Here is a 26,583-nt window from a genome sequence, read left to right as displayed (position 1 = left end):
GTTTTGAGTCCTTACCAGCTTATCATTGAACAGCCTTGGCAGCTATGGATCACATTCTAGTACAGTTCTCACGTGATGTGCAAGCACCTCACAAATCCATCACAACTACTCCAATAACCATCACATGCTAAAGACACAACTAGCAGTACTTCTCAATGCTTTACACTATGTACACAAACCTTTAACTCACTGATCAGACTGTGTCATTAAGAATATTTTGTTCTAATTTTTTCTTTCTTTTCAGAGCTGAAAATAGGAAAATTCAATGGATAGGATGCATCCATTGCTGGGAGGTACAGTGTCTAGTCTCTGTGGACTTTGCCTCTCTCAAGTAAATGGATTCACCATCCTATTTCCAAGTGTGAGGAAGACTTTTTATTGCCTTCCGGTATCTTCTTAGTATTTGACAGTGCTCAACCACAGCAAATTCTCAGCTTAAGGGTGATACACAAAAATCTACATTCAATTCTCACAGAAGATGCTCGTAATGGTACTTACCTTTTTTCTGCAGAAATGTAGTCTCTAAAGCAAGAAAAGAAAATAACAGAAAAGTTGCATTGTATCTTAGATACCTCAGATAAAGGTGTTAAAGATGTTACATTGGTACCATATTGAATGATTTAATTAAGGTAAAGATGATTTTTCCTGTATAAAAAGGGATCCTGAGGAGGCCACACTGCAGCTATTGCATTGGGCTGAAGCAGGGCTTTACAATTAATGGATAAACCAACCATTCTAAATTCCTTACTACAAGACTTAGTGATATTTAGGCTGATACTTCTGCTAGTTCTTTGCACATAGATGAATTATTCCACCAGAATCTCTTTTCCAGTGAAAATCACTACAAAGGAACATTTTTATACAGAAAATGTTACTTCTCTGTTGCATGCCTTGAAAAGTTTTAGCTAAGGATGTGGGGAAATAGGGGGTGTGGAGGATTGGTCTATGCCTGAAACAACTCACTATGACCCAAAACACCATGGTGACAGTTTTGGCTGTGGGTATAGCCACATAACAATGCAAAGGGGAAATATGAACGGCATTGCAACTCTGGTGACCAGAAAACACTCCCATTGCTGCCACACCTCTCTGCTTTCATTACAGGGTTGAGGTAAAGCATTAGGAGAGGATGTTTTCTTATGCTACCCAGAGTTTGATCACTGAACATTTGTAAATATCTGGATATGTGTAGTGGGTTTACGTGGCAATGTTTTGGTAGCAGGGGGCCATAGGGGTGGTTTCTGTGAAAAGGATCTAGAAGCTGCCCCATGTTTGGTAAGGGCCCCATTGTTGACCCGAGCTGAGCCAATAAGCGATGTTGTTTTGCACCTCTGTGAGAGCATATTTAAGACAGGGAAAAAAAACTCTGCACCACACAGCAGCTGGGAGAATGAGAGGAGTGAGGAATGGCCTTGCAGGTGCCAATGTCAGTGAAGAAGGAGGGGGAGAGATGCTCCAGGCGCGGGAGCAGAAGTCCCCTGCGGCCTGTGGTGAGGACCATGGTGAAGCAGGATGTCCCCCTGCAGCCCATGGAGTACCACGGTGGAGCAGGGTTCCACGCTGCAGCCCGTGGAGGAGACCACAGTGGAGCAGGTGGCCCTGCACTGACGGAGGCTGCCGCCTGTGGAAGACCCCTGCTGGAGCAGATTCTGGGCTGGACCTGTAGACCATGCAGGAGCAGGTGGCCTGGCAGGAGCTGCTGCCCACAGGGGAGCCAGGTTGGAGCAGTTTGCTCCTGAGGGATGGACCCCGTGGTACGGACCCATATCTGGAGCAGTTCTGGAAGAGCTGCTGCCTGTGGGAAGCCTACACCGGATCAGTTCATCAAGGACTGTGTCCCGTGGGTGGGACCCCACAGCACAGGGGACGAGAGTGACCGAGAAGGAGCGACAGAGAAGCGCTGTAGAGTGACCATAACGCATATTCCCCCATTCCCCTGCGCCGCTCGGGGGGAGGAGGTGGAAGAGGGTGGATGGGGGGGGGAAGGTGCTTTTGGTTTCTTTCCTTTGTTTCTCACTTCTCTAGCTTGTTAGTAATAAGCAATAAATCATACTATCTCCCTATGCCAAGTCTGTTTTGCCCGTTACAATAATTACTGCATGATTTTCTCATCCTTATCTCAACCTTTGAGCCCTTTTCACATATTTTCTCCCCATTCCTCTTTGAGGAGGGGGAGTGAGAGAGAGGCTGTGGTGGAGCTCGGCTGCCCACTCGAGCAGAACCACAACAATATGTGCACCTTCATCCTTCACAAAGGAACGTTCCTATTGGCTTAGGCCACCAGGGGAACAGCACAGGAAAAAGTAGGTTAAGTCCTCCTGATAAACTTACATAAGTACACTGGTCACCAGTCAGTGCCAGTGATGAGAGATATCTGGTTTATTTCTGCAGATGAATATATTTTTTATTTTTCAGTTACCTTGTATGCTCTTCCCGAAACATGCAGAGCATGGCTTGAGGCACTCAGTAAAGGCCTCAGTAAATGGCCAAAGCAGATTTGAAACACCTAGGGACAGGTAACTGCAACTCCTCAGTGTTTAGCCTACCATCACTTACCTTTGCAAGCTCTCTGAAGTTCTTTCAGTTCTATGTTTCTCTTAGATGATAGGCATAGGATGTATATATAGCTGTCACTACCCCCAGAAAGATGATTTTCTTACATGTAGTCTTTGCAAGTCTGCTTCAGACTTCACTGAGATTTTTGTGAGCTCTGTCACTGCCTTCACTAAGCTTAGGATCAGTCTCAGAGAGCACTACCCGTCTGTAAAATTCATAATATTTGGATAGCTGTAAATGGTTAATACTGCATAGAATAAAAATTGCTGTTGAGGGGAGATTTTTATTTGTTGAGTAATAACTGGGACCACAATTCTCTGATATTTGCTGGGTATAGAATTCCAGTTTTTAATATTCCAGAAGGCTTTCCAGCAATTTAACATTTTTGTTGTCACAAAGCTATGGTTGAAAATTATATAGAAACAAATTAACATTTTTTTTTTTTCCAGATTAAAGTCACAAAGACTTTTTGTTGCTCAGTGCTGAGAATAATTTGGGTTCTTTTGTATACTCATTAACATTTGTCCACAAAATCATTGTGACTGATTAGCCTAGAATATAACATCAATCCCTTATTGTGGCTCTGGAAAAAGACTTGCTGGAAGATTAAAGCCTTTTTTTGTATTCACTTATTTCCTCATCAACCAAAACCCATACTGCCAGGCAGCTTGTTTGTCTCACTATTGAATGAGCTAATTTAAGTTATAATTGAACAATCATCTTGGTTATATCCTAGTCACCAAACTTTAACACATGACTTTACATTGTATACACAAAGAAATTTTTGTTGAATAAAATCTGATAGTTTACGGATTCATACTATTTCTGAAATTCAGTGCAGCTAAGGTGTTAAAAATGCTGGAGTTTATGAAGGAGTAAGAGTAATAGCTACTTTCTTGTTTTATAGATGCAGAAAAAATATTCAGCCAAAAAATATTTCTTATTTTAGCATTCCAAGCAAACTACTCAGAAGCAAAGCTACAGTCTTTCCCAAGGTAAAGCTTTCATTGGTTGTACATGTAATTAGATACATGCATAAGGACTAGCCATGAAGAACTAGCACTCCAGCTACTCCATGACAACAGTGAAATGCATAGGCTGATCCTGCTCACTCTGAAGATGATAGGAATCACACTGCCTCACCAAGTGCAGAATTTCTAGCATAAGCCAAATTAAACAGAAAGCAATTTACTACAAAGCATCACTTAAAAAAGGATACAGTTAGGTGATATTTTCTTCCACTCTAGCTCAACTTTCCTGTTGATTCCAAACACCGCAGGCCAAGCACAATAGCTGTATGGAGGGGCTGGAGGCTCATGTTCTCTCTCTTTCTGTCCTGTATGTGTTCTGGCTTATCAAAGAACTCCATGTGGAAGCTTATTTTTCACACTAGAAATAATTGACCTCTCCTCTGTGCTTGAGTTGTAGACATAGTGTAAGACAGGACATAAGGTTTTTCATTTTCTCACTCCATGCCTTCAAAAGGATTACCAAATAATGCCTTTCTCTTTCTTGGCACTGGTAACAAGAAAATCTAGCAAATACTGGACACCTGGAAGTGGCAGATGCTTAAGTACAATTGATTTGAACAGTACAATGATAATTTGGAGCAGTTGAAAAGCAAGGAGAAAATGCAAACTCCAGAGTCATAGTGCACTGACATAGGAAAAATTAGGCAAATATTTCTGTTCATTTCCTACTGGGACTGCCTAAGTAAATAAGGATTCATTAATCCTTAAAAACCCTGGAAAAGTTCTCAGGACAAAGAAAATAAGTTCTAGCAATAGCCAACAGAGTATTTCATGCCTAACTCTGTCCTTAAACCTTTTGCTGCACCAGACAGGGATAAAGAGGGTCTAAGCAATGTGAGGACCTCCTGGCTGAGCCAGGGATTAGGGGATTTTGTACGCTGCCATGGGATCTCTGTTACCCTTTAAGGGGATGTTACTTGCATTACCTTTATGCCACGCCAAACCAGATGGCATGCTTAAGATGGTCTGTCCCACCCAAGGAAATACTGTATTTCATAGTCCAAGTCTTCCAGACATTATCTTACATTTTTCCCTCTCAATTTCATGCTGTTTGTCTGATGGATTATTACATTATTCTTTCATCAAACATTTGTAGATAAGTATGGATACAGTTATATTACTGCAGATAATCTCCCCTTTACCTACTGCACAGAACTTGATACGTTTCTCTCTGGATCTGATTACATTATCCTTCTTTGGATTCCCTCCAATTTGATCCATATCTTTATACTTGATACACCCAAAATGTTTTTTTCTGAGGGAATGTGTACTATAGCTTAACATTGTTAGGTGGCCTGCTGACAAATCTGTTTTATGACATGAGAGATTTTCATGTGGCTCTTGAGTATTTGCATTATTATTTCCCCTACCTTTTTGCCTTCCAAGTGTAGACTAACAGTTTTGTTCCTGAATTATTTAATCCCACTCGTGCCGTTTCCATACATACCTGTTAAAGCCTTTCCAGGTTTCTCACTTCCACTATGTAATAATAATATTACTCATGTCTTAAAATTCTGTATGAGAATTTGTCATAAACAGTTTTTCTTCCTTTAGCAATGGTGATTGAACGATGGCACTCTAAACACCTTGCAAAGAACTGTGTTTTGCCATTTGACACTGTTTTCTTTTTCTTTTTTTTCTTTTTTTTTTTTTTTTCTTTTTTTTTCTTTTTCTGTCTTTCACTCAGGATGTTAACTCACATTACACTGTTATATACAAACCAAACTGAAAATCTCCAAGTGACATGACAACCTGGCTCCTACATCACAAAACTACATCACATTACCCTTGATCAGTATATATGTTATAGAACAAAGTATTAATCTACTAGTGTCCCCTCATCTACATAGCTCAATGTTAGGACTGTTATCAACATAGGTAACTGCTACCAGGAACAGACTGTGGTGGTTCATTACTGCAAGAAAGCAAGTCCTTACTAGTTTTGACCCTTTGTAATTCTATTAGAAAAGGGCAATCTGTTTTGTATGGCGAGTTCTGTTTTTTATAAACCCATGCTGTTTATCAGTCTGGTGCTACTGACCTGGATTTCTTTTTTTCCCCTCAATATTTGTTCCATTATTTTAACAAGCAACGCAGTTATAGTTCTAGGTTTTGGTCCTAAAACGAGCTCAGCAGGAGTTTTACAAATGACAAAATTCAGTTAATTTCATTCCCTTTTTCATTCAGGGCCCTGTCCAACTAATATGCAAGTCACTGGATAAGTAACTCATTGACTTAAACAAAACTTAGGTAATATTTCAAAGGCCAGTTGATACCAAAACCATTAGCACTCTTTCCTCAGGCTTTAAAGTGTTTTACCCTGGGTCTTACTAAAGGCTCAGCCTCAGCATATTTTCTTCAGTCTTCTTTCCCCTTAAATCTTTCAGCCAGTGTTTCCTTTCTTAGTCTTCCATTTTGGTCTGTCTGTGTCTTCCTGAAAATCTCTCTCTCCCCCAGGCTTTCCCCCTCCAGTATTATAGCTTTTGTTTTGTGTCATTTCTGGATATGTGACCCCCTCATTTGCAAAGCTCCTTTTTTTTTTTTCTTTTTTTTTTTTTTTTTTCTTCTATTCTTTCTCTTTTTCTCCATATGTTTATGTTTCCAGAAGTCACAAGCATCAGGAATCATAGTTCTGTGAAGCACCACACAGTGAGTGGGGTGGTGTTATTCAGACCTCTTTGGCTTAGAAAACTGGGCTGAAAGTCCTCACAGAACACTTCAAATAGGCTCCCACACAGTTTTCTACTTTCTCTATCCCAGTAGAAACCAGAAAGTGAGAGAGATTTCAAAGAGGAAAAAGAAAAAGGGAGAAAAGGGCATTATAAATGTTTGCATTGGGCTTAAGGAATGGATATAAGGTCAGTATGGTTCTTGTTTCCTCCGGTATGATTTATATACGACTGTTGACAACAACAGAGGCCAACTCCATGTTATGGATTAACAGCTTGGCAGTGAAGGACAGTGTCATTTATTTACTTTTCATTACAGAGCTTACAGGTTTTGGACTCTCACATAGGACATGCTGGGAGATTTCTCTATATTTTCCTAACATTTGCTCCTAAGCAGACCTCGGAAGAAAAGGCAGGCTTTGATTTGTGGAACATTTGATATTCCATTGTGCATTAGATATTGTGTTTCTTTGGCACTTTGAATAACTGGCTTAAGGCAGAGAGACTAAATAATAATAAAAAATGCAGAATACATTTTAAGATATTAAAATTAGAATTAAGTAATAAAACAAGAGAAATATTTTATTATCATCTGTATGTGGGAACTTTGTGAAAAGGAAAAACAACCCAAACAACTCAAAGAATTGATATGTAAGCTTATAGTTAACTCAGAGCAATTGTTTATGGCTGAATCAAATAAAACCATAAATAGTTCATAATGGAAATAATGGTAGGTTCTCACCTGGTAAACTTAGCACAGTCCATTAGAATGTGTAGTTTTAAGAACTGAAACTTGCTTTTTCATTTTATATTTTGACCCTTGATTTCCCAGAACTGCTTGGTCATGATTTTTCTCTTTCCTAACAAATGCCACAGGAATTTGTGAATTTGCTTCCTCATCTGGGAGGTGTTGGATGCTTGATCCTCAATCAGACAGTGTCAGAGGTGGTAGCAGTATTTGGGGCTAATATCAAGACAGATTCCATCACAAAAGTTTCTTTTTTCTTGCGTTTATACAAGGAGAAAGAAATTTCTATATTCTTAATATTTCCAGGCTTGTTTTTTATAAATTTCTTCCCAGTTTAGCACAGATTTGAATTAGGATTTGGGAAATGTTGGATTTTTATTAATGTTACAAAACATTTGGTTATGAATACTTGCAAATGACACCTTGCATTTCTAGGAGAGATCTTGGCAGAGGAAAAGACTATAAATCTTCACACATACATTTCTCCAAGATGAAATTGCAAGACCACCAAAGCCTGGAAAAAGAAAGTGAAATGAAGATGACTGTTCCCTTTTTTCCTGCAACTGCCATTATTCAGAATATTAAATAAGAAATCTGACAGATGGAAATATTTAGATTGGAACCCAGAGAGAAGATGCAATATTATCAAAATGGATTCTACTCTACTTTCTAAAAGTCTCCAGTGCCTCTATTAAAACAGCAACAGGCAGAGTTACTCTAATGAAAAACATTATATTTTACATTTATATGGGGCAGTGGAAACCAAAGTTTAAAACCACAAATTACTTTATATACAATATTTTAAAATTGGGGTTTGAAGTGTCCAGATTTGAAGAAATATTCAATATTTTGAAGAGAATTTATTATCCAGGGCAAAGGAGACATTGACATACAGACAGTTTTACTCTACTGAAAGATCTCATAAGAAAAAAAGTCATTGTGGAGTATATAATCATCAGATATGGGTCAAATAATCAAAGATATAAAATATTGGGAATTAATTTTCTTTTAAATTAGATCTTGCTAAATTTCTTGCTCAGACTGACTTCAAAATGCAATCTCATTATTGACGATTTTTTTGTAAGCTGAATAAAAAAATATTTCTGGAAATTAATTTTATCAAATCTGAATTATACCCTTGCTTTTATTAAAGAACATGTTTTAACAGGAGACAAAATAGCAGCAGATTTACTGATATAATTAGTAGTTACAGCAATCTGACTTTTTTAATGGTCATGGTTAAAGATCATCTACACTGCTGCATTGTGATGTTTGAGACTAAGGCAAACATCATTATCCTATTCAATCTCATGGTGATGAATGAAATAGTATGGAACACTTCAAAATGGTAAATGTTAAGAAACATAAGAAAGTTGTATTTAGTTCTTCACCATATAAAATGTACCCCACTGCTTTTGAAGTAGCTTCATCTGAAAACATTTTAAACAAAAAACTCTAATAGATGATGTGTCTGAAAGTCCTGTCCTCACTCAAATATGGCATTAGAAAATGTCAGTCATGCTGAACGCTTCATCTCCCAGAGCAGTACGTCTGGTACTTGCCATTCCTGGGCTGTCACAGACATTTCCTCTCTAGCAGAATTCATCTGCAACAGGACCAGTATCTAAGAGGTTTATTAATAAAAGATTATACCACCACCATATTCTCTTTGTATTCATATAAATAATTGAGGCATAAAGGAATTCCCTCATCCTTTCTACAGACTTGAAAAAAAATATATAGTGCAATGTCAAAGAGGCTCATGGCAAATCAATCTCTTACATTCTCTTATTAAAGACACATGATAAGCTACTGAAGTAGAGTGAAAAAGATTGCTGGAACTATCAGATACAGGATACAAAGTGAAAAGAAACATAGGAGACAACACAGATACAATATCCAGCAAGGAAACAAGAAGAAGTAAGTGATTGTATTGATGCTAATGCTGGTCAGAAGGTAAATAGGTTTTATGAAACATTTTACAGTCTTTCTCTTTTTGAAGTAAAATTAAGTCTCTTTTATGGAAAGTGTGCCCCAAAACAGAAAGAGCTCAGCTCAGCAGCTTGTCTGTGATGTGAGGCTTGAAAGTTTCTTTCATGCTGATAAGTCACAGCAGAGCCTTGTCTGGATCTGTGCTCTACCCTGGGGGTTTGGATGTTCTATTCTTAGTTCTGAATTTGCAAAAAATCAAAAAGAATCATGATGAATGAAACCCATGAAACCCATTTTCCAAAAAGTTTCAGAACCAAATTCCATTGCTATAATTTTATCAATTTCAAATGAGCTACTCTGATTTGTACAACTAAAACAGAGAAAGAAACTTCATATATTATAGGTGACAGCTAACTATTTCCTCTCCTTGCTCATCATCTTCCTGTCACTTTAGAAATCATCTGAATTAAATCTTCAAGCAAAGTCATTTTCCATTTTTTAACTTTTCTTTCATTGCACCTTAGTCTAAGGAAGCACTGTACAAAACTGCAGGATTGCAGATACTGATTGCGGGATTCCTGTAGCTTTTAAAAGAGGTTTCTAAAGGTCAAAGTCACCAACATATTTCCCATTCTTGTAAATAACCGCCACTTGTATCAATGGTCTAAGCTCACATGCCTGATTAAAGCCTCTGAGTAACTGCAATTATATGTCATAGTTACCCTGGCACAGTCACATCTGACAAAGCTACAAATCAGTTCACCATGAAGGACATGCCTGACAACTTTAATTAGATGTCATTTTGCAAAGGCAGTCAGGAGAAGTTAATATCTCCTACAAAAGGAATGAAACTAGAGAAAGGCCTGAGCATCAGAATCAGTCAAATTCACATTCCATAAAAGTAATGGACAATATTTTCATGTACAATTCCTGTATGTATAAAAAGGTCCATAAATAGGTAACATCATACCATCACACTGGTTAGTGGTTAATGGTCAGTTGACCATTAACTCAATTCCACTGCTAAAGAAAGATAGATTAAAAACCTGACAGAGAGGAAGGACGGCCTTCAGACTACTCAAAACAAGTGTTTCAAGGTCTTTTTAGACTCAAGCAGTTTTAACAGTAATCTCTGACTACTGTTAAAGAGGAACAGAAACAAGGATGAACCCATTAAATATCTGTTCATTAACATGGAATCATTTTTAGACTTTTACATGAAAACTGGCTACTGTATTACAGGAAATGTTGCATGTTTAAATAATATATATATATATATATATATTATATATATATAATATATATATATATATATATATATTATATATATATATGACCTTATATATATATAAGGTCAATCCTCTATTAGTAATATAAGCATTCTAACAAGCAGTATAATAATTCAATGTGTTTGTAGTTTCATTGGTTTGGGGAAAAAAAAAATAATTAAATTATTCCTGTGTCAGAAAACAACTTACCCTACTAATTAACTGCTCATCCTGTAGTTTTGTTGCCAAACTATCTCCCTTACAAATGTATTTATAAACCGCTTCTACTGTGTGTTTCATATCATACTTGGTGTACCTTACTCTACTGATGTACATTACACTTACATTGTTTTTATTTTATAGTGTCCCTAAAGCATAGAAATACTAATGTGATTGAAGTATCTTAACAAACAGCCTGACTTCACTGATTTCTGGTAAGATTAAGCTGTCTTAAAGTACTCCCATTCTGTAATTACAAAAGTTATATACTAATACAAGAATACTAAGTCAACTGCTTACACAATTCCATTAAGAAGTGCTGATCCTCTAATAAAGCAGAACCTTTCAAACACTTAATTTGTTCCAACATCTACAATATGAGTACCTGTTATAAAAACAAATATAACATTCAGTTGGGATCTTTACAAGCATAATTGTTGTGTGTTTTTTGTTGTTGTTGTTCATATATTTCCATAGTCATTAGTGCCAAAAGACTTAATAAAACATACAAATTCCACAAGAGATTAAAAATTCAATATTCAATATCCATTAGTTTCTTTAAAATCACGAATACATAGAAGTTTCATTTTAATGAGAACACAAGGAATCAAGATATTGTACAAGGATAAGGTAGCTTAAAGAGTATTTTTACTCTACAAAGCAGATCAGTCAAGATTTGTCTAACAAATAATGCCACTACTATAACAGACAGCTTGAGAAACCAGTAAACAACAAATTACAGCATTTCAGCATTTCCAATAGTACGACTATTCTGCAAGGCTACAAATGTTCTAAATCTCATTAAAAAGTTTCTAAAGGGCAATATATATATATATATTTTATATATATTATATATTTATATATAATTATATAATTAAATTATATATATAATTATATATATAATTATATATATATATAATATATATATTTATATATATATTATATATTTATATATTTATATTATAAATATATATATATATATTTTGTTTATATATATATATATATATATATAAACAAAAAATGTAGTGTGCCAAGAGCACCGTCTTTGTTACTTCATCATCCAGCTGCATGACAGCCCCTTTGCTGTCTTCTAGTCTCACCTGTAGATTTTTTCCGCTGTCTCTCCCACCTGCCTCTGGGTTCACTTCTTCTCTAGGGAATTATAAATCAAACTAGAGTTTATATAATTCCCTTCTGGCAAACAAACAAACAAACAAACAAACAAAACTTAAGATCTTTATAAAGCCTCAGGCACTATGGAAAAGCTAGAATGCAAGGCTATGCAAGGCTAGAAAATGCCTCAGGCTCATGGCAAAGGTCAGCATGTGAAAATGTAGACATGTGTTATGGAAACTGAAGAGAAGAGGCATTTCCAGGACTCAGAGGACTGCAGCTAGGACAGTTAGTTCCTCCATGCTGAAGGAGGATGCAGAAGTTAGTTTGTCACCTGAGATCTCAGAAAAGCCCCTCACAGGGAGAGATGCCATTTTTAATAAATATAGTAGGTCAGATATTGAGTCAATGGTGAAACTGAAAATTGCAGTGGTCTTTGTGAAGAACACATTTTCTTTCGTGTGGAGAAAAAAAAAGAAAAAAAAGAAAAAAAAAAGAAAACAAAAAAAAGAAAACCTTTAGGCAGTCTATTCTTTTAGTCCTTAGGAATTGGAGGACATACTCTCTGTATAACCCACTTTTTTTTTTTTTTTTTTTTTTTTTAAGGTGTCTGACATAAGGTTTAGAACTATTTGTCATTGAACTAGATAAGGAATAAAAAAGAAATCTGAAAGAAATTCAAAGAAAAGGTGGAAAAGTTATATCTTTTATTTTTCAATAAAAAATATAATAAAAAATAAAAAATATAATAAAATATAATATATAATAATATATAATATAATATAATAAAAAAAATAAAAAAGTTATATTTTTTATTTTTCAAATAAATGTGGAAAAGTTATATCTTCCAGTCCAACAAGATTTTTGAAGGTGCATATGCTACTTTTGTGAGGATTTGATAATGATCAAGCAAATGCACCCCTCTAGAAATTTAATAGCTTGATATACCTGCACTCCAGAATCTACACCTCAGTAATACAGTCATAGAATCATAGAATATCACCAGTTGGAAGGTGATCCTTCCACACAAGGATCATCAAGTTGAACTCCTGGTTCCCAACAGGAGCACCCAAAAATCAAACCCTATGTCTGAGAGCACTGTCCAAATGCTTCTTGAACACCAGCAGGCTCAGAGCCATGACCACTATCTTGGGGAGCCTGTCCCAGTCCCCAACCACCTTCTCAGTGAAGCACATTTTCCTAACAGCCAGCCTGACCCTCCCCTGCTCCATGCCATTCCCTCGGGTCCTGTTGCTGTCCCCAGAGAGCAGAGCTCAGCGCCTGCCCCTCTGCTCCCCTTGTGAGGCCACCATGAGGCCTCCCCTCAGCCTGCTCTGCTCTGGGCTGAACAAACCAAAGAACCTCAGCCACTCATCATACATCTTGCCCTCTAGGCCCTTCTTCATAGCCTTCCCTTGGACACTCTCTAACAGTTTGATATCCTTCTTATATTTTGTCACCCAAAACTGCACAAAGTACTCGAGGGGAGGCATCACCAGAGCAGACTAGAACAGGACAATCCTTTCCCTCGACCACCTAGCCATGCCATGCTTGATGCACCCCAGGGTACAAGAGGCAAAAAAAAATGAGGAGTATAAGACTAGTTAAATATGATATGTTTCCTTTGAAAATTATCTAATTTTTAACCTGTTTTTCAGAACCTTTATAGTCCTTGTCTCCCAGTATAACAAATAGGGTTCACAAAGACTTGGAGGGAGCTAACCTGACAACCTTCCTTCAGTGCTCAATATGGACAGGTGAGTCTTTCATGGGACAACTTAAGATGCTATTTTAGGATCTCTGAATTACCCCTGGAGGAGATTCTTACTTTCAGTCTCCCAAAGACAAAGGAAAGTGAGAACACTGGTCTTTCTAGACAAAAGTTAGGTTTTGCAGGTCCCCCTCATGTACCCCTCATGAAATGCCAGAGAAGATTTCTCAGATCTCAGAACCACTGTTGACTTGCAGTAAAGGTTGACAGTTCTGGGATCAAACAAACTTCAATAAGAATTTCCATCAGATTAAGAAATTAAAGGTCCTAAGGCAATACCCTTAGCAGCTCATAGGAAGCTTCCTGGGAAATGACAAAACAATAAATTCTGTATTTCTAAACTACTGAAAATCAAAACAAAGATTTTTGTTTTAATTTGAAGTCGCCCAAGGAAAGTAATTCATATGCTAAGGTCATTGTGTGAAAGTGCAAAACCCTAAACTTATAGAGAATTTCTTTACTATAAATACTTCTTTGAAGTTGTATATTCTTGCCATAGAAAGGAAGAAAAAATGCAATAGGTTGAAAGGAGAAACATGGGAGATAAAAATAAATAGAAAAATAGGGGAGAAACAAAACAGAAATAAGGAAAGAATGAAATATAAAACAGATTCAAACTTAACTGTTTGGGTTATTGCGTAGTGTATTTTAGTCTTCTAAATGTCATAATCTAAGGGAGTCAAACAGAAAGACATGAATACATTTGTGTCAATGAGTATCAAATGAGATGTGTCCCTCAGGCTCTGGAAAGTTGCCAGTGCAATTTTCAATTTGTCCTAGAACAGTGCTTCTTATGAAAAAAAGAATCTCGAACTTAAGAGAAGGAAACTCCATGTCATTTTAACATTTAATGTCATAATGCAGTGCAAAGCAAAATGGCAGCACAGAGAACATTCCTAGAAATACAAGGAAGAAAAGCATGTACTAATCTCTTGCAATCATTATATTCCTTGAACATGTGAGATGTAAAACAATAATGCTCATAAGAATTTTCCGTCCGTAGCATTGCAGATAAAATTTTGCATTGATTTGTTGGGAAATAAATTCATTTGTAAAATATTTTTGTGAAAATAAAACAGGAATTTTAAATAATAATTTTGAAGAGTTATCAGAACTCATTATTTCTGGTATGAAACACTTCATCATCAAATTTTTCTCAGGATATTGCAATTAAAAAAAGTAGAGATATAATTTGTGAAAATGCTCCTCATAAGTATGATCTGTATAGAGGAATACAGGTATGTGTATAACCCAGTATAATTTCCATGGGCATCTATAAAGTAGGAATTTCCCTGTATGTCAGTAGCATCCTGATCAAAAGACAGACCAAGAAAAAAAAATAAAAATCAACTGAATTTCAATAGTGTGCATGGAGCACACAAAATAGGTTTAATTTGTATGAAATATGTTCCTGATATATTTTGAAGTAAATTAATATAAATTAACCACATTAAGAAGAATCAGGAAGAAAAATACATATTTCTTCCTTTATGTACCATAACATTTTTTGAATATTTTCCAAACATTTATCAGAAAAATTGCTGCAACTCAGTATATAAAGTATCTACATATTCTGCTATCTCCTCCAATATTTCTCTCCCAAATAAAATAGAACTTTCACCTATGACAATATCTTCCACATTTACACTTGATATATCCAATATACATATGATTTTTTTTTTCTGCTACACATCACTTTACCATATATCACATTTTCATACATATACATTAGACATAACCAAAATATTTCAGAACATACTGCTTCTACCATAAGAAACACAGAAAAATCTGCCATCAGTGGTTACCCAAGAGACCAACAAAAAAATTAAATAAATCATTGCTTAACAGTGGTGGTCTTTTTCTGAAGTCAAAGCAACAGAGTCCATTCAATACTTGTGGGAATACTTTGGTTTGATTTCTTAAAGAGAAGAGCTGGCTTAAACAGAGTGGTTCCATGAATAACTCCCTGTCTCACTCACTCTATGATAAACTCAAATAATAACAAAATAAGCCTAACACGTATGTAACACAACCCCATCTGGGCTTGACTGTTTCTAAAGGTGCATAGACCAGCAAGTTTTAAATGCAAAACTGGCTGACCATTCAAAAGTAATTTTGAATAAAATAAAAATAGGTTTTTTTTCTTTCTTTTTTTTTTTTTTCTAACAATTGCTTTGCGATTTTTTTACAATTGCCTACATTTTCTTTTTTCTTTTTCAAAATACAACAAAATACAAGAAAATGCTCTTTATTTCTTATATTTTTTTCTATTTGCAACCTTTATCAATAACTGAAAGGGGGGGGAGGGGAGAAGGTGGGAGAAATGAAACAACCTTAAAAAATGAAACAACCTTAAATCTTTCAAATATTCCAGATTTATTTATCATAACCTTTAAGTCTTCACACATAATCATCATACCCACATACGCAAGACCCTGAAACTTTTACAACACTAATTTATGAATTGATCACCATCACCCTCCCAACATGCTCCCCTCTCTCCTCCATCCCTTGAGAGCTTTCCGCTACAGTGGATTGTTCTTACCAACCACAAAAATCCCCTAAATGCTCTCTTTCTAGTGCTAAGAAGTATTTGCAGAAACTGTTTGCAGCTGCCAGGTCCTGCAAATGATCTTCAAAAAGTGACAAAATGTTAGAGCCCACACACTTTCTACATGGGTTGCAATCTGAGGCTTTTATCTGCTTTTGTTCTCCTCTCAGCTCATGCCTTTACAGGCCAAAAGAGTGGTCAAGAACACCTGCTCTTTCCCTCCTCAGACACATGTACAGATTTTTGGCCAAACAAGGCCATGTTCAGTGCTGTCAAATGCAGGCAGCCTCACTATCATTAAACTTTTCTTGCTCCTAGACTAAAGGAGCTATAATTTGATCAGTGTCAGCCTGATGATAGAGGCCACCTGGACCACTTTATCCTCCAGACACCTGGGTCTCTGGGCATTTTATCCCCCATGGTAACCACAGGAAAACAAAAGCTTTGTAAAATCTTTCCAGGCACTTTACAAGGGATGGCAGTCACTCTCTAGAAGGTCTTCCAGCAGTAATTTAAGTACAGTGACTGCAGTTTTATTGCATTAAAGAAAAGCCATGACATGGCTGCCAGTGGGAGGGGCACAGTATGAACTTCATGGTATCCGGCTGAGAACACCCACCACCTCCCTGGGTTGACATGTGAAGTGAGCAAGGATCTTGGCTGGCCTGAAGCCAACTTGCACCCATGTGTATTGTGCCTTTTCCCAGTGAAAGCAGCTTCTAGATCTGGCTGACTGACCAGACCAAGACAAAGAAAACTGCAGAAACTTGTCAGGACTGAGAGAACAAGTGAGACAACTCTTTATAACAAGAGCCCAGGACAGCTTAAAATAATAATGAAAGAGCAAACAAATATTTCTGAACCTTTTTGTAGCTTTTGTGCCAAATGCTTCTTAACAACAGTGTCCATAGAAGAAAATTTAAGAGAGTTGCATTCATCTTCAGAAAGATCTTAAATTTCAGCTGAGGGACAGGTAAGAAAAGAAAAGTCTGGACAATCTCACTATTCTGCTGTTAAGAATTTCTCATCTAAAATTATTCTCATAAAGTAATATTAAGGACCTCAGCCACTTACTTTCTGGGACTGACATTTTTGATAAACTTACAGAAGCAGATTTTTACCAGAAGGAACTTAAGAATTTTCTACTTCATAGTAAAAATCTGTCAGGACATCACAGGTAGTTTTTCAAGTATGACATTAAAATAGCTTGGGAGTAATATACTGGAAACGCAATGGTTGAAAAAGCCTCCCAAACCATCCAAAAAAACCCTTGAACTCAGACTGATAAGCAGAACCAGATGGCACAGAGAAATAGGAAGCCCAACCTGGCCCTCATGCCAGCTGGCCCCCAGCACCTTCCTCTCCGCCCAGCTTCTCAAGTTCTAAGAATCCATAGGATCAAAACCAACATTTCTACTTTTGCTGTTTTAAAATATTTTCTAAAACCTAAAGTAATTCTATAATAAATAGCTTTGCTCTTTGGATGAGACTTCATAAGCCAAACGTTAGTCTGGAATGAATTTTTATAGTATAATTTTAAGTCCCTGAAAACAGAGATTTATATACATAATGGAACGGTTGATGAGTTCTTGCTGCAGTCCTAGCAGACAGTCCTATAATAAAGAGGTGTCATTTTAACAAGAGCACTTATAATAGCAGGATAATGTAGTTAAAAAATGTAGGAAAAAATTAACTTTACAAGGTGAATGTACAATTTAACACAAATACTCATGCCAAAAAATTAAACAGGACATCAAAAGAACAGTCCATTTAGCATACATTTTCTCAGAGACATTCTGATTTTTATAGACTTTTATTGAGAAGTACAACGTATCATTCAACAAATGAGAACTTCTAAAGACTTCATCTATTTTAATAATCATGTTACTAAAAGTTATATTTACTTGGAAAAAGTATATAAATAGTATTCAACAGTTTAATAAATTCAATCAATGGTAGTCAGTGGACTAACAGTATGATATTAGTAAGAGAAGATGTACATGCATGTTCAGTTTCAGGATATTTTTATGCATGTCAGTTGTTGTATCCTAATATCCTCTTACAAATTAATCGAATTAATTAAAAAGAGGACAAGTTCTGATTACACATAATAGTTAGGAAACCATCTTGCAATATTTGGGCAATCCTAAGAGGAAATCTGGGATTTTTGTTACGTATCACGCCAAAAAATCGGGGGGGGGGGGGGGGGGGGGGGGGGGACAACAGCACACACAAAACCCGCAAAACAACAGAAAATTCCTTCCTCTCTTGAATAATCAGTATAAAGCCAGAAAATTAGCTTTGTACAAAGAGGTGACAGTGGAGATGATCTCCGCAGATCAAGCCTGGAGGTGAGCCAGCAGTCATCAGATACATCTGTACCATGATCATCACCATCAGATATACCTGTATCTACCTTTCAAAGATATAGCTGGTGCAATGGTCACAGCCCCAAAACTCCACCCAAAAGAGTACTCCTATAAACAACTCAACTACCAGCACATCTCTGTCCCGTTCTCTCACTTCTCTTTCAGCTAGTCTCTTTTAAGCCATGTCAGAGATCTTCCACCTAGTACAGACAGAAGTGTATTTCACAGAGTGGGTTGCAACTCTCCCTCTAAGTCCAGCTTATGACCCACATATGCCAATTGTTTTTTTGTCAGTGCAGTATATCACCCACTACATCCTACAAGCCCTCACCATGGCTGCCCATACAGCCCTGCCCAAGTTCCTCTTTGGTGACAGACTGTCAGGTCTTCCTACAGCATCAATCTGTGGAACTCTGACAAGGGCTAGACCTAAAAGTGGTCTTTCGAAAGAGATAAGAGTTACTACAGGCACGTACTCTAATGAAGTACACCTCGTAGGGCAATGAACCTGTCAGTCAATAAACACACAAAAAGCCCTTGTTCCACAAAGACTTATGCACCTGCTTAAATTTAAGCCTCTGACTAGTCCCTCTGAGTGACAGTGGGCTTCTCACATAAAACTAAAAAAAAAAAATATCTGTACATGTTTGCATGATCAGGAAATGAAGCACAAAAGTTGCTGGTCTTCTCCCACACCCTCCAAAAGAATTAAAAGCAAGCCCTCCCAATTTTTAAGATTCATTGTAAAAGAAGACTACACTGTGTGGATGTTTCAATAGCATAAGAAAGGCAATCTGAGACAGAAAAGAATATCTATCTGATTTTTCTTCACTCTTATTTCATATTCAGAGTTTTCTTTTGCTTTCTCTTACTTTTTATTGCTTTATTTGATTCCATGGATGGATGAACTTTTAGTCTCCTACTTTTTTGTAATGTTCACAATAACATAAAACAGCCTGAAACTGCAGTTGATTATTACTTCCACTGTGCATTTAAAAATCATTTTTTGGGAAAATAAAATACGGTATACCCATTGACTGCTTAAATAATGGGCTCAGGTCAAGATTAAGTCTGCAATCAAATTTTCCCCTAGGACCTCTTCATAAATCTTATTGGCATTCATTTATTTCTTCCACTGAAATGATACTTTTAAAACTAGATGTTAAGACCTAGAGCCAGTAAGTGTAATACTGATAATCTGCGAAGGAATCCTTATAAGAAAATCTCAAGTGTTGTACAGTGACCAGGCAATGGGTCTCCAAAACCTGTTACTGCAATTCCAAAGACACTACAATAAAATGTTAGAATCTACTGTGGGCTTTCAACAATACCATAAAATAATTACATTAATAATTACATTAATTGTATAGAAAGAAGCTTCTTTATATACAGGCTTTTTAAGTAACATGTAACACTTTTAATTAGCTAGAAATATATGTAAATTATTTTTAATATATAAGCATATATATTAGAGTCATGGTTCCAGATGGGTGCTTTAAATAACTGTTTGGACAACTGCAATCTGTGCAAGGTGAAAAGTGCAACAGCAGCTTTCCAATAATTCATTAAACAGAACTGGAACATTAGCTGGTTGATATATACACTGCAGAAAACATGCTACAGAAAGACATAGGTTCTGTCCATCATACAGAAAATGCTGTTTAAAAAAAAATATTTTTACCTAGAAAGTGAATATTGAACGTTGGTGTTCTTTTTCTAATATCAAATGAAAATTATTCCTCTTAGATTCTTCATGATCTGGCTCATCTAGTCTTTGAAGCAAGAGGCATCAGCAATTTCCTGAGACACAAAAGCTGACTGATTTTTTATAATACAATGAGTCTGTTAGAGACTTTTTTCATTGCTGAAACCTCATGCAGCTTGCAACCATTCATTTTTTTTTTTTTTCTGTTCAGAATGCTACATCAGCAGCTGAAGGAATATACATTAACTACATAGCAACGTTTCACTGTCCCATTTCCAGATTTCAAAAACTATGACATAAATTCAATGCTTGATCCTGAGACAGTCACAGCTCCTCCACCTCTTAATTTTTAAAGAAACAGAAAACCAATGAAAGCCCATATCTCACAGCACTTCATTGGCATGCTCAAATGAACTCAAACACTATTGATCAGCTCCTGTTATTGGATGTTGATTTCCCTGCAAAATTGACTAAGTCCCTTCAAAAAGTGGGGTAATTCAATGTACTCACCTCACAGTGCACAGATGTTTCCCATTAAAAACCATAAGGAAACAAGTACACGTATTTAAGAAATGAGTTGTGTTTTTGTGTGCATGTTTGTTCCATAAAATGATTTTTTTTCCATCCCTTGAAATTGAACAGCCTTGCGTCCACTGCAGACAATGGAAAAAAGTCATTGACTTCAACATGCTTTACATCAGGCCCTCTGTACTTATTTCTAGCTGTTCCAGGCACAGTTTTCCCAATGCCTAATGTGGAGTTAGTCACTTGAAATCATTCAGGGCTTTTATAACACTTCATTATGTATGATACCACTTCTTTCACAATAAATTCTTTCAAATACAGCTTTTGTTCAGAGACACAAGCTCATGATTAATTCAGTATGTGCATGCAAGAACTGCACCCTTTTCTACAAAAGGTTAAAGGTGAATTTGCTGAAACTAACACCTGCAATTAAATCACCAAGTTAATTTGATGTAAGAATATCAGTAGTTTATTCTGGGAAAAATACTTATATGAAACATTGTGGAAAACATTCAAGAGTGCAAATTTACATAGCACGTTATTAAGATTTATTGCCTTGAATTTGTGAGAGCATAATAAAGAAGAATCAGACTTTTTAAAACCAGAGGAGGAATGCTGTCACCCCCCAAAAAACAGTGGAATTACCTAGGTCAATAGCTCTCTCCTTGATTTCTTATATGGCTAGATCTATACTGGACTCTTTAACTCACTTTTCAATGGGTTTCTTTGTAAAATTGTGAAGACAGAGCACATGTCAACAAATCAAGTAGTATTCAAACTGTGCAATTTAAAATTACGATACATAAATGCTTCCCTACTATCCAGATTTCAACATAAAAGGGTATGATTATATAATCTTGTCTGTCCTTATCTAAATGTAGGATTCTCCAAACTTAATTGCTGTTGCTTACTCTTTCTGCTCTCTAATCTAGGTTTCATCAGATTGAAATTCAAATTTTCTCTCTCTGATCAGTTATTTTACTCTTAAGAGATTGGAGGTGTTGCACTGTTTCTCTTTGACATATGTCTAGCTTTGCATCCATACTTTTGCTACATGGAAACTTAGCACCACAATTATTTATCTGGTTTCAAAACTCTGTGGACTTCTTGTGGATAGTTTAGATATACACAGAGCTCAACATCAGAAAGGATCATCTATCAACAAGCATCCATTACTGCATACCACAGTTTGCTCTTCATCAGGTGCTGTTTTAAATTGAATGGTTGTGCTTGAATTAGCCTGTTATTTATTTATTTATTTATTTATTTATTTATTATTTTTTTATTTTATTTTGTATCTTTTAATTTTTTTTAAGAAAAGCAAACAAATAGCAATACCAGCATAAAAATAAGGAATTTTATTGTTTTAATTTAATTTAATTTAATTTAATTTAATTTTACTTCATCTATCATATTTCAGTTCTCCAAAAGTTCACTATAAATACTATTATGTAAATTATTGTAACAGGTGTTAAACCAGGGACCTTATTCTCTCTTAAACAAGACAGCTTGTCAAAGAATGAGATAACTATTTAAATATCATTGATGAAAGATTTCATTTGTGATAAGTCCAATTCACTGTCATCCACCTTGAGGGGATACTAAAGTGATTAAATCCTTTTCAAAATTACTAGGCAAGGTGCTTCCTCCCCAGGCTATTCCCACTCTGCTTTCCCATATGCAATGAATTCACTGAAGTTCCACTCCTGACACAAAGGAAACAGGCATTATTATTGAGAAAGTATCACCCTTCTGAAAACAATTCCTTCAGAGAATTTTCCCATAGAAAGCAGTTAGTGACTTGGCTTAAAGAGTGATCAAGTCAAGCTATGGCAGGTTTCTAGAGAAAGTCCCAATGCTCAGGTACCTCCCATTGGTCCTTGGTCCATGGATCACACCCCTCCTAACAGGTGGGGCAGCTGTCCTTCACTTACATATTCACTAATAAACTATCAAATTGGAATCCAATTATTTTATCTAAAGTTTTATTTATTTATTTATATATTTATTTTCAATTAGCAAATAGATTTATTTGAATTCTGCTATAGCAAAAAAAAAGAAAGGAAGAAAGTACATTTTCTTGTCTTCTAGGACATTCTTATAGGATAGTGCAAGAATAAACCCTTCAGACAGAATAGCACAGAATATTACCGAAACTAGTTAACATCAACATATAAATGGAAAACTCAAAATGAAGCTGAGTCCATCACACCAAAAAACATTCTTAACTTACCTGTTTTAGACACACATATGCACACACGCAAGTATTGTTAGCATGACTAGAATGAGTTGCGACTTTACAGCAGACTGGGATTTTGCTTCTTAATTTAGCTGGGCACAACATGCCAAGGAGTTAACATTCTTCTTCTACCTGTCTTAAAGTGAAAGCAGGTGAGCTTTAGTAGTTGTTTTAATACATCTTTTTTTTTTTAATACATTTTTTTTAATGCAGTCTAAAATTTCTAAAATATTGTGACAAGTTTCTTTATTGTCTCTTCGTGCATATGTAACAGAAAGTTGCATTCTTTTAAAAATATGAAGGATTCCCTCATCTTCCCCCTCCCACCTCTCAACCTCTGATGTCATATTCTCTGCTAAGGAAGAGCTGATAGAACTAGGACAAGCATTAGCTTTGTATTCTCCATACGTTGTTTATTCCTTCTCTAAAGTTGTAGCAATGGTTTATTATGTGCTTAATTTCTCATTAGAACTGTAATGGTTCTAAAAAGAGTTATTAGGTATTGAAGAGAGACCAAACCTGTAGGCAACCTCTATGTCTTGCAACACAGGACAGGTAGCTCATCAGTAGATGATGAATTACAAAAAGTTACTATTGTATACTGACTAAGACACTCCTGAATGCTTTATATCTGGCATTAAGAGTTTTTTTTTTTTTTTTTTTTTTTTTTAATGCTATCCAGCATTTATTTTGCTTGGAGGGTGTGTTTCTCTATTAGAAGTTCTCCCTATATATTAAAACTGCCCTCCTGGCAGGGACTTAAGCTAGCTGTTAATGGTTTTGTTGCTGGGAAAATAATAATAATAAAAAAGATCGTGTGTCCTTGATGTGTCACTGGTATAAATAAATATTTTCAGAGAAGGATTGAGTCTAGATGCTATAATTTTTACTTGACAGATTAGGACAACTGGGTTGAGAGCATCTGACAGCTAGATACAGTCTGATTTATAAGACTGAGTAGGGAAGCATGACAGACATATATACTTATTAAAGATACATTTACAAAATGTCCCAGTTTAATTTGACAACTTTGCTGGCTAAAACCTCATAAAGTCTAAAAATATTAGTTTGTACATAACTACGTATTCAGTAGAAATTAAAAATCAGTGGTAAATAGTTTTAGTTTCCCAAATTTATAAATTGTAAGTACATCTATGAATACAATAAAAACAAAGCATTTTAGCAGAAAAACAAAACAAACAAACAAACAAAAACAGAAGCTGAATGATTCCACACATTTACTGGATGTAGGAAAAAAATGTGTATGTATAATATATATACAATATTGTATATCATTTTATATAATAGTAATGTATTAGTTTATTGTAATGTATAATAATATTTTTATATTCAAGTATATATCAGGAACTATACTTTCATGTTAACATCCAAACAGAGCAATATTTTTGCTACTTATTAAATGGACAGCTAGCCTGTGCAAATTCAAGTTCCTTTTTTTTTTTTTTCCAGAAAGTTATGAGAAAAATATAAACATGCACTACTACAGAAACAACACTCTATTCTGTCTTGCTTTTGAAATTCAGCTTTCACACTATAGTCTCTCCCAACTCACATCATGTTTATCTATCAGTCAACATTTTAGAGAAACAGACATTTGCACTTTACCATTCTCTGACTCCCTAAAAATGTATCTTTTAAAATATATCTTCAGTCTTATTGATACAACCAACCTTCTAGGATAGTAAATAATAGTAGTTGTTCATCTCTTCTATTATCGGGGTATAGTCACTATTGCATCAAGGAAGCAACTGACAAATTTTAGAGTTTAGATAAGAGTAAAATCAAACATGTATGTCATTTACATTATATGATGCCCATCATGGGGCTCAACTTTGTCAAATCAGAAGAGTGAAACTTCCTCATTTTAAAGAATGAGTTGAAGCTTTTTGAGATGAAACTTCATGAAAGACAGTTAAGTGGTTTTGTTCATGCTAAGTTCTTACTAAACCTTCAAGCTCCTTTTCTAATTGTAAAATTCCTTGGGAGGGTGGAGAAAAGCATCAAGATTTACACTGAAATATTTTGGTAACAACACTGAAGATCAGAAAATATTCTGCAGAGTTTTTAAGGTGTCCTCTCATCCTTGTCTTTCAGATGAAATTCAAAGCACCGTTTTAGAACCTGAGAATGCTACAGACATCACCTTTCTAGTGTATATCAGTACAGAGAGCAAGGCCAGTATAATCTCCACAGTAAATAATAATAGTAAGAAGTAAATAATATATAAAGTAAATATATCAACAATAATATATAATATATAAAGTAAATAAATAGTAAAATGTAAATAATACAGTAAATCTATGCAAACATAATTAGATGTGTCCAGAAATCTCAGCAAACTTAGAGTAGGACAGACAGTTGCACTACTAAATAAATTTTATATTCTCTTTTCAAGAAAGTCCCTGAACCAGTACTGAACAAACAACCAAGATTAAAAATGAAGGTACTATCCTCTTGAGAAAACTTTAGGCATCATAACAGATAAACTTATTTCATCTTTTTTGCTAGCATTTTCTATCCAGGAACAAGTAATCCTTCCTGCCCTTCTAGATACAGATTTTTCTATTCATTTTTCCAACCAGAATAAGTGGAAAATTTTTCTTCCTGTATCTATGTAACAGTGAAAAGGAGGCAAGAAACTAAGGGAAAGAGGTGGGCCAACTGGCAAGATAATAACCAAATAAATCAGAAAATGTCATAGTTTTATATAGTGAGAACGTTGGATAATTTGAAGTAGCTGAATAGAAACCAATCTTAGTAATTGCTTTAAAGATAAAATTCACACTATATTAGCTACCCAAGAAAAGTGATGGTCTTGTCCTAATTTTCTGCAATCTGAACTTTCTTCACCTGCTTAAGTTTCTCACTTAGAGAAATAATTATCATTCTTGTCCAACCCTGGGAAAATCGTTCATACTTTTGCTTCTCCTCTTTTTTACTGACAACAAAGTAGCTACTCCAAGATCAAAGAAGTGTTGTGCATCAATAGACCATGAATTGGTAAACAATTCACCATGAATTTGATAAATAAGGGGAGAAAGCAGTGTACAAGAACCTGACTTATCAAACTAAGAAAAAATGGCAAGAAGGAAAGAAGCGGAAAGCCAACACTTTCTCTGAAATCAATTTATTTGTTTTCCCCAAAGAATAGCATTAATTTGGAGACTGGAGTAGTTTAAAGTCTTTTGTATTAGTAGTACCACTTATCCACACAAACTTCGGCAGAATTTCAAGTTCTTAAAATAAAACAAAACAAAAAAGCACAACAACAAAACCACCACCATCAACAGCACCACCACCACCAAAACCCACAAAACAAATAGCAAATAAAAACAACAACAAAACTTTATATGGTGTTGCTATATATCTAGTGTCTTCTGTGTTTATAATATATCAGGATAATTCAGATACATCCTAAGATGCTAATAAAGATGCTCAATGTATATAACAGCATAGATTTGTCATGGGTAAAACTCATCACTCCATTTGTTTGATGTGAAAGCAAAAAATCAAACACCTTCCATCAAGTTTTCAGCCAGGTACAAGAAGAAAGCATGTTTTTAAGTAGGTGATCACCACTCAAAAACAGTTTCAGGAACAGAAAAGGAAAAGTTTTATCTAGTGAAAAGATTTTCTAGTACATAGTTTATTATTGAGAAGCTTACTTTTTCTTGTGTTGATGATAATTTTAGATACGTGAAGATCTTTGATCTCAGCTGATTAGAGTAAAGTTCATAGTTATGAATACTGAAAAAGTAAGAAATAAAGTAAAAAAAAAAACAAAAACAAAAACAAAAAACAAAACAGCTCTTAAAATGAAATGTAACGAATCTTTAGGCTCAGATCCCATTTCAACAGATCTACCT

At 35.5% G+C, this 26,583-nt stretch overlaps 1 long non-coding RNA gene across 1 annotated transcript; it reads right to left on the bottom strand.

Moving 5' to 3' along the window:
* Positions 1 to 7,005: 7,005 nt before the first annotated feature.
* On the bottom strand, positions 7,006 to 25,594 carry LOC311430371. The gene is made up of 3 exons (XR_014688744.1): positions 25,515 to 25,594; positions 22,691 to 22,832; positions 7,006 to 7,518 (listed from the first exon to the last, which is right to left on the bottom strand). It is a non-coding gene; the product is annotated as an uncharacterized lncRNA (long non-coding RNA).
* Positions 25,595 to 26,583: the final 989 nt, after the last annotated feature.

Source organism: Aythya ferina (genome assembly GCF_964211825.1).
Source record: "Aythya ferina genome assembly, chromosome: 1".
Lineage (NCBI taxonomy): Eukaryota > Metazoa > Chordata > Aves > Anseriformes > Anatidae > Aythya > Aythya ferina.
The sequence above is the reverse complement of the archived record's forward strand: the minus strand, read 5'-3'. Positions and strand labels throughout refer to the sequence as shown.